Genomic DNA, 10410 nt, shown 5'->3' with positions numbered 1-10410 from the left:
ACAGTAGTCGAGCCTGGAGGAGACAAAGGCATGAACCAGCCTCTCTGCATCGGCGAGGGAGAGGGAGGGGCGGAGTTTGGAGATGTTCTGGGGGTGAAAGAATGCAGTCTTACAGATGTGTTGGATGTGAGTGTTAAATGATAAGTGGGGATCAAATCGAACCCCCAGGTTTATTATAGAGGATGTGAGAGGGATATCATGACCAGCAAATGAGTAAACCGTCAGGGGGGAGGATCAGAGTTGATGTGGGGTTCCAATGAGGAGGCCTTCTGTTTTGGAGCTGTTAAGCTGGAGGAAGTTGTCAGTTATCCATGCCCTTGTCTCCTCCAAGCAGGAGGTTAATGTGGTGAGTGATGATGTGAGGGATGTGGGGTCCAACCTGATATAGAGCTGAGTATCGTCAGCATAGCAGTGGAAGGCAACTCCATATCTGCTGATGATGTGGCCCAGGGGGAGCATATAGATGGAGAAGAGGGTGGGGCCAAAAACCGACCCTTGGGGTACTCCACAGGTAACGATGTGGGGCCTTGACCTGGCTTCCCCTAGGGCCACATACTCAACCCTATCAGTCAGGTAGGACTGAAACCACTGAAGTGCTGTGTGTGAAATGCCAATGTAGTGTTGCAGACGGTGTAGGGGGATGGTGTGGTCAACAGTGTCGAAGGCGGGTGAGAGGTCCAAGAGTAGGAGGAGGGATGTAGAGCCCTGGTCAGCAGCCACCAGCAAGTCATTGGTGACCCTGACCAGGGCTGTTTCTGTACTATGAGCAGAGCGGAAACCAGACTGAAATTTTACGTAAAGGCTGTGTGAGTGAAGGTGGTTGTGGATTTGGGTGACGATTACTTTTTCAATTACTTTGGAAAGAAATGGAAGGTTGGAAATGGGCCGGTAATTTGACACACTATCAGGGTCAAGGGAGGGTTTCTTAAGCCGAGGGTTAATAAGTGCAGTTTTAACCGAGGTTGGGAGGTGGCCAGATTGCAGGGAAGAATTTATGATGGTGGTAATGAGAGGGCTTAAGGAGGTGATATTTGTTTTGATCAGGGCAGTAGGAAGGGGGTCCAGTGAGCACGTTGAGGCTCTCATGCTGTGTATGAGAGTCTCAACCTGTCTGTGTGTGGGGAGGATGAAATGAGAGAAAGTTGGTGCTGAGGTTGGGGGAATGGAAGTCGTGGCATTGTCAGGGGTTAGGTTAGAGCGGATGGTAGTGATTTTTGTGGTGAAAGAATCAAGGAATTTATTGCACTGATCGTCACTACTGTTATTTTGCGTCTGGGCTGGTGGATTGAAAAGATGATTTATTGTTTTAAAGAGCTGTCTTGAGTTTCCTGGATTATTACTAATGATGTTGGAATAGTATTGTGACCGTGCGTGGCTGAGTGATTTAGCATATGATCTTTGGTGCTCTCTGTAGACAATTTTATGGACAGTCAGCCCAGAGGCAACGTAGCGCCTCTCAAGGACCCTCCCAGCCGCCTTCTGTCTAAGCAATGCACCGGTGTACCAAGGAGCAGAGCGTGTAAAAGTTACAGTCCGTGTCTTGAGGGGCACATGGGATTCAAGTATCTCTTGTAGTCCAGTGTTGTAGTACTTGACAAGCTCGTCAGGGGCAGAGTGATAGGCAGTTAAGCTAAGATTTTGTAGGTCGTGGAACAGATGTTCAGGGTTTATGTCATTTATTTTCCGGAAACGAATTTGATGTTTAGACTTATTAAGTGAAGTCAGGAGTGAAAAATCTAATGATATGGCATTGTGGTCGGATATGCCTAGATCATGAACATGAACGTTGTTTACAGGAAAATTTGTTATGATGAGGTCCAGTGTGTGCCCTTTGATATGGGTAGGGAATGTCACGTGTTGTTTGAGACTGAGAGTATCGAGTAGTTGTAGCAGTTCTGTGGTATATTGACTTGTGGTGGAATTTACATGAATATTAAAGTCCCCAAGAATTGCAACATTGTTTGATGTTATTCACACTGACAAGTGTAGATCGGTTAATTCTGAAATAAAACTTGGGTTTGTTTTAGGTGGCCGGTATATGAGGATGGTTGTAAGCGGAATGGGATTTCGACATGTAAAAGTCAAGCATTCGAATGACAACAACTTCGGCAAAGTCACAGAGGACAGGTGCAGATCGGAGCGATGAATAACCGCTAACCCCCCCCATGTCCATTACCCCTGGCCTTTTACAGATATGTATAGCCAGGGGGGCACGCTTCATTAAGTGCAGAGTACACTTCTGGTTTGTGCCAGGTCTCAGTGAGGCACATAAAGTCAAGCTTCTGATCAGATATATAGTCGTGGATAAGGGATGCCTTGTTGGTAAGTGATTGACAGTTTAACAGTTCAATTTTAATAATTGAGAATGGAGTCCACTTTACCAGAGAGACAGCACAGTATGGTCCACTCCGCGCTTGTCGGAGCGCGCAGTGCGCACTTCCTCCAGCAGGGGGCCTGGGTGTGGTTGGTTGTCGGTTTTTAGACCTGAACCGCAGTCGCTCTGATGACGTACCCAATGACGCCGTTGGTGCGCGCCGGTGCTAGCAGCTGCCCACAGGTTTGGAATCGAGCTCCCGGTCCTGCTCTCGGAGTAAACAAAACGCCGTCGTGACCCTCTATGGATGTAGCGGGGTCGGCGAAGAATGCCCAGTTGCTTGAGAGCGGAGATGTTTAGTGGGGCGAGGCGAGTGTTAAGTTCCAGGAGTTGGTTCGGCAGGTACCGGAGCATGGTGGTTGGAGGAATCAGTGTGATGCTACAATTAGCAGCTATCCATGGATCCGGTGGTAAACGTGGATGGATGATGACTGTGTACACCAGAATAAATGACAGTGCCCGGCATAGCCCAGGAGACAAATGTGGCATATGGTGGAGGTGAGATTTTTTTTTTTCAGGATTTGTTTCTAGACAGTAGCTGGTAGTAGAAGGCTGTTAGCCTAGCCACGGACCCGCGCAGCTCGATGGACGAGAGGACTTCAGCCAGCTAATTTATTGTGACTGTCCAAGGGTTTATACTATCGATATATTCGATGTACTGAAACCAATCCGGCTGACAGGATCCTCAGCAGAATCTCGAGGTGATTAAATAGCTCCAGATCGCTCACCACTCCAGGGCGGCTTCAGGTAAGGAACATCTGCGCCTTGATGTTTTTATGTCCTAAACGAAGCTGGACAGATGACTCACTATCTGCCTCAATATCTGTCTCAATATTTGTTATCAGTAGATCAGATACACAGAAATGTCATGGCAGTTTAGCAGTTTAAGCAGGCTGAGAAGTGGCGAACACACGACGCCAGCGTCCTCTCAGCAAGCATACAGTATAGCTACTGTATTACTTCAGTTTACATTTTTCAGTAAAAGCCTAGTCATTTATTTTGTCTAAATTGTGCAGGAGGACAACCACAGTGACACAACGCTACACACCCTCAAGATTCTGGTTGTCCATAGAGCTGATGGAAAGGATCCAGTGGACATATCCATTATTCTTGAAGGAAAGGAGATCTTGCCGGGATGCCACAATACTGCTAAATCTTGTGCCTGCTTATGGGACTCATTTATCCCCTCAACCTTGCATACCCCAGAACATTGTGTTACACTTTCGAAGTGTTTCAGAAACTTTTTCTGTAATTGGATAGAATTAAGCTGTCTCCAAAAGTACAAGCTTTAAAGTCGAAGTTGCTTTCTTAAATGCTTTTGCCATTGCAAGTACTGCACATTTTTGGATGCCAGTATACTCCCCAACTATCTTTTAAATCTTCCAGGTTGTATTGAACCGTTTGGACAAACACATTTTTGTGGTCACTTGTGTAGATAATTAGAAGTTTTGCTTTTGAATTTAGTTTCACCATTTCGAACAGTGGTGAGAAGACACTTGCCTATTAGAACTGTTGCCTATTAGAAGGCATCTGGTCATTTTTTTTTTTTTTGACATGTTTGGAGAACTAGTCTAGAGCGCCATGTTTAATTGTTGAAACTGCTTTGTTTTAGACTATTTTAAGTTTAACTGAATTCGTAAAAGCACATCTTTAACTGTTTATTAAAATGTTTTTATGCATTTTATTCATTGTTTTAGATTGTATCCATTTGATGTTGCAATTCACTAGTCCAGAGTGCTGTGTTGAATGTTGAAACTGCACTATTCGAGAGGATTGTTACTTTTATTGAAGTAGTAAAAAATGTTATGTTCCTGCATTACATCCATGATTGTATCATGGATCCCATGTTTTTGTATACCTCTTGTAGTTAAAACACTTTCTGATTTTGAAAAGTTTAGTTGTTTTCAGGACTCCAATCCCTAGGGAAACAGTTGCCATGCAAAAAACGGAGGTTTTGATTTTTCTAACGTTAAAAACCATACATTTGTGTGACTGAGTCATTGTTTATTGTTGGAACAACATAAATGTGAATTGTCTATGCCGTGTGTGGGTTTATTTAAATGCAGACAAAAATTACTACATTTTTTTGAAATATTTAATTACATATATTTAATAAATTAATTGAAATATTGAATAAAACTTACCTAATAACAGTAAATAAAATTTACTATTTTAAGGACAGCTGTGGGTTTAAATAAAAAAATAGACATTTAGAGTTTATCTAAATGCTTTGAATAAATATAGTTTATACATTAAATAGAATTAAGTAATATTTACTTGATATTTTAACACATTTTAAGTCATAGTAATACATAGATTTTACTTGATTCTGGTAAGTGCGTTTTATTTAAAATTATAGCAATAAATTTTACTTAAACATTGTTAGTGCAAATTGTTACAAGGATTTTAAGTAAATTTTACATGTTCTTTTTTTTTCAGTGCATGGCTGTACTGCATTAATAACTAGATGATTTTAAAGTTTGAGTACAAACTTTATGTTGGCTTGAGAATGCCTGGCCTGAAGAGTTTGAAATAGTTTGAATGGTTTTATTAACATGATGGTTTAGCATGATCATTTCTCAATAATTAAAGATTGGAAATAAACTATTATATATATTTATTTATTAAAATATTAAGCCATTTGGAATATTTTTGTGTTTTAGGTAAAGTGGGCAGAATCTGTAGAAGAGGCAAGAGCAGCAGTTTCTGCCTTTGCTGACACCTTGGGTGTGATGGGTGCCTTTACCTACATCTGGACTTTAAAAGACCGTGATAAGGTCATGGAAATTGCACTCTGGTTTTATCTGAAGGACAGACTTTCACAGGCTCTTTCACAGTAAGTTCTGGAGATGTGAAATGTTTAATGTTAAAATGGACAAGATATTAACTCTAACTGAAGCAATTGATGTAATTACTGCTTTTTTACATTATCTTTCACTCTAGGCTAAAGGAAGGTCTAAAGACATTGGGGCTCCTGGATGAAATTGTTGCCAATCAAGAACTATTTCATCAAGTCTTTACACCATGTATATAGAAATCTAAGGGTACAAAAAATCTAAAGACTGAGAAAATCACCTTTAAAGTTGTCCAAATTAAGTTCTTAGCAATGCATATTACTAATCAAAAATTACATTTTGATATGTTTACAGTAGGAATTTTACAAAAAATCTTCATGGAACATGATCTTTACTTAATTTCCTAATGATTTTTGACATAAAATTTTTGGCTTTTGCTACAAATATACCCCAGCAACTTAAGACTGGTTTTGTGGTCCAGGGTCACATATTTATATATATACCCAGACAGCAGCTGACTCCGTGCCGGATCCGTTTTCAAACCGGCAAATCCGCATAACAGTCGCATCTGTTTCAGTGCTGTAACACGGATTCGGCCCGAGCCCGGGTTTCAGTCGGTAGGAACAACAGTCGCAGAGCGGACCCGGGCCGCCTCCGTGGAAACGAGCCCAGACAGCAGCTGACTCCGTGCCGGATCCGTTTTCAAACCGGAAATTCCACATCCGTTTCAGTGCTGTAACACGGATTCAGCCCGGGTTTCAGTGGGCGGGAACAACAGTCACAAAGCGGATAAGGGCCGCGTCCGTGGAAACGAGCACGCTGTTTTTTTGAGTTCAGAAGACGATCGAGACAGATACAGACATAACGTTATGCTCCTACCTCAAAACTCCTACCATTAACTTCACCAAGGTAAGTCACACGGTGTGATCAAACTGTTCTGTTAATAAATGTATTTCTTATTATGTTGTGTACGCTACTCCTTAACTTAAAGGTTTGGTGTTTTTATTGCTCCTTACTTAGATCGGTGTTGGATTGTAGCTAACTAATTATGTTATCAGAGGGATTGCTAACATGAAGAAGACGGCAGGCCCACAGGTATGTAATTATATGTTATTAACGAATTTTAACTGCTTATATTTGTTTTTAATGTTTAAGATTGCTGGGTGGTTAGTGGTGATGGGCTTACAACTATGGTAACGGCTGAGTACTAGCTAAAACATATCGCACACCCTTTAGGCTGAATTTATTTGATCAAAAATAAAGTAATTGTAAGTAAAAGTAATTGTTTTGTGTGCTGGTGGGCTATGGAGTACACAAAGCAAGAAAAGTTTAAAAACAGCCTTTTAATCCACAAAACGAATACAAGGAATCAAGGAGAGGTAGCACATCTAATAGAAACAGAAACAGGTGTGTGGAGTTAATTGCTAATTGACTAAAGAGAACAAGAACAGAACCAATTATGGGCAAACACTAACTAAACCAAAACAGATCAAACATGTGACAGTAATATTGTTACAAATTATTACACTGTGAAATAACTATATCCTATTTTAATATATTTTAAAATGCAATTTATTACTGTGATTTTTTTAGCATCATTACTCCAGTCTTCAATGTCACATGAATGATCGTTCAGAAATTATTCCAATCATAAATATGTATAGCATTTATCTATTATAATATCCTGATTTGCTGCTGGATTCTTATTGGTACTTAGTTATCAAAATTTTATGATTCACAAGAACATGATTTATTTAAAATAGGACCTGAAAAAGAACCGCGGGCAGTTTAACTGTTCAGAACAAACAAGGGACTCATGAATAACTATCAATAAACAAACAAACAAAAAACAGCTGTGAATCATTTAGGCAACAACACAGTATTAAGAATTAAACGTATGTAAACTTTTGAAAATGGCATTTTTTATAAATTCAACTATTTTTGCTTGTGGACTGTATGTAAACATTTTATGTGAAATGTCTGATTCAGGTCAGTAATAAAAATGACAAGCATTTTGTATAATCTATCTTATTTTGTTAAATAATTAACATTTTGCATATTCTGCAAGGTGTTAGTACACTTAGATCAAAAAAGTTCATCAAAATTTTCCATTCCTTTTGGTTTTAGGAAAATTTTGATGGAAGGTTTTGAAAGGTTTCACTTCAAATGTTGACTCCTGTATATATATATATATATATATATATATATATATATATATATATATATATATATATATATATATAGAGAGAGAGAGAGAGAGAGAGAGAGAGAGAGAGAGAGAGAGAGAGATGGAGAGATGGTAATAACATTTTTTTCCCAATTTTAATCTTATTTTTAGAGACAACGAAAAGGAAAGAAATGTCTGGAGTCAGAAAGAGGGCTTGCATTTACCTTAAAAACGACATTGAAGAAGACTATTTCAACTAGAACCAACTCAAGCACACAATGGTGACAACACATTTGTAGTATAAGAACTTTCCCTGTGGTAATTATTCAGTTTCTTTTCATTCCCATTGTGTAGGCTTGTGACTTGTTTTAATCTTTGCAAATATTTTGTACAGTAAGTAAGCACTAGAATTAGAGACATGTACTACTTGGAATAGTGTTTTAAATAAACGTTAATTTTTCCTTTTGTGCAAAAAAGATCAAAATGAAAGAAAAAATGCAAAGTGGACCATCTTTTGCTCTTGTTTTGTGTAGTAATTCAGTTGTTTTATTATGAATATGCTGCTGTGTTTTGTCTTGTTTTCTAGTATAAATATCTAAATATTCTGAAATTAAGATGCCTATACCTGACAAGTAAAATCACTTAAGACATTAAGTCTTGTTTTCTAACAAAAAATATTCAGTAAAATGTTCAGTAAAATTATTGTCTATACATCTAAATCAGTACTTTTAAAGTTTTTGTTGATTTAGAGCTTCATTTTACAACTCAACAAAAAGGTGGTATAAGACAGTAAGATAATTATGCATTATATAAGATGCTTGTAGTCACTATAAAGTCATAAATTTACTTGTATGATTTGTCTTATCAAGTAACAACAAAACATGCTTTTTCTGTAAAGCTGCATTGATATATGTATTGTGAAAAGCGCTATACAAATAAACAAACTGTATTTAAATTCTAGTTGTGTATACAATTTGTGCTTGTGTGTGTGTAGGTCTATTTATATATAAAAAAACGAGCTGGCCCAGATCCGGCATGGTACTGGCCCAGATCCGGCATGGTACTGAACCAGATCTGGCATCGTACTGGCCCAGATCCGGAATGGTACTGGCCCAGATCCGGCCTGGTACTGGACCAGATGCGGCCCACGTTTGGGCCAAATCACCATAAAGGACTCCACATCTGGCCCGGGGCTGGCCCAGTTCTGGTCCAGATGCGGAAAAACGGATCCGTGCCGGTATTGGCCCGTTGTGCCGTACAAAACCGGCCCGAGTCCGTTGCGCGGATCTGGCCCAGAACTTGCGATAGGTCTGGGCCAGATCTGGGCCAGATGATTTTTGCTAGAGCCCTGATAGAGTTATTTGCATTTTGGGGGGGAAATAATACATTTTTATTATAAATCTTTGAAAATCAAAATCTGGATTTAGATTTTTACATTTAGTAATAACCTAAAGATGCTATGTGAAAGTTTGAAACAGAAAATTGTGTTTTTCATCTTGCCACTTCCTTGATAAAGAAAATACATTTTTACTCAAATTAATAATAATGGATTTATAGCGTTTTAAAAACCAAACTCTTCATTTGGTCCTTTTTGTAAAATTATATTTTATTAAGGTAAATTAAATTATATTTCCTTACAAACGTACCACGTAGCAATAAAATCTTTAAAAGAAATTCGGGTTGTTAATTAAATTATGGCGTAGACATTGCAGACTAAAAACGCATAGAACACAAGCTGAAATGTACTGGTAATGAAATTACGGGACAGTGACGTTGCAGTTACATTGCCAGTAATGTAGAAATATAACTATTTATTTCAGTGAAAATGACAAAAACAAATGCAATAAATAAATAATGATATAAAAATAATAAATAATTATAATAATATTTGAAAAAATACTTGAACTTGAATACTTGAACTGTGTGGGCCGCAAGCAAATCTTAATAGAGGTTGGCCTGCAGAATGGCAGAAAGAGAGAGAAAGAGGGGACACACAATGACAGAAGGTTAGTCAGTCAGAGAGATCTTAATGGTAAATAGTAACAAGATTTGAAACATACCTTAAGAAGAAGTAACTTGTTTCAGGCCCCTCTCTCTTCTTCCTCCATCCCTGTCTGATGACAGTTGGAGCCACCTTTTAATTATCTCTCCATCCAGTGCATGGGCAGTATTGCCATTTTTTCGGATGGATTCTTAAAAAAAGAAGGGAAATTAATAGGTGTAAGTTTGCCTTTTTTAAAACATGAAGTTGGCTATCCTAAACTTAGCATAAAGACCAGGGGTCTGTTTCATAAAACAAGTTTACAATATAAGCCAGGTTTATTTCAGTTAATCTGACGTATTTTTAACCAAATCAACTGACAATAAGTCAGACTAACTAAACCTGGCTCATTATTATATCATCCAGGTGGAAGCTGCACACTGGTGGTGGATGAGGAGATACCCCTGACACTGTAAGGGTTTGGAGTGTCTAGAAAAGCACTATATAAATGTAACAAATTATTATTATTTGGTAAACTTGTTTTATGAAACGGGCCGCCAGATGGGAAGAAGATAAAGAGTAATAATAATAATAATTGAAATAAAAATAAGAAATAAAAAATAGCACTTCATTGGATTATACAGTCATTTGAGAATGTATTCAGACCTCCTCTCTTTTTGCAGTCATTATTGTACATTGTACATTTTGAAAATGATGGAAAAAAGGCCTACAAAAGTTTGAGCACCCTACATCATCACTACCAAAATAACTGAAAATATCTCATTTCTGATGGTCACAGTTAACCATCTTCTGATTCCAGCTCTACTTTTAGCATATAGACATGCCAGAGCTATCAATCTCCTCATCTAAATCTCAGCATGAAAGTGTTAATGTGTTCATATAATGATGAGAATTAAGAAACAGTATGAAACACAAATACAACTTACTGAGAACAACATCTTTAATGGCAAGTCGTTCAAACCCCCATTTCCTGTTTACCCCACACCAATTAAACTGCTTTGCTAGGGAGTTGGTCAGTAATTTCGCCATCACTCTCCAAACACTGTCCTTTACAGTCAGGCCCCCTGCCATT

Source organism: Garra rufa, chromosome 1 (assembly GCF_049309525.1).
Source record: "Garra rufa chromosome 1, GarRuf1.0, whole genome shotgun sequence".
Taxonomy (NCBI): Eukaryota; Metazoa; Chordata; class Actinopteri; order Cypriniformes; family Cyprinidae; genus Garra; species Garra rufa.
The sequence above is the reverse complement of the archived record's forward strand: the minus strand, read 5'-3'. Positions refer to the sequence as shown.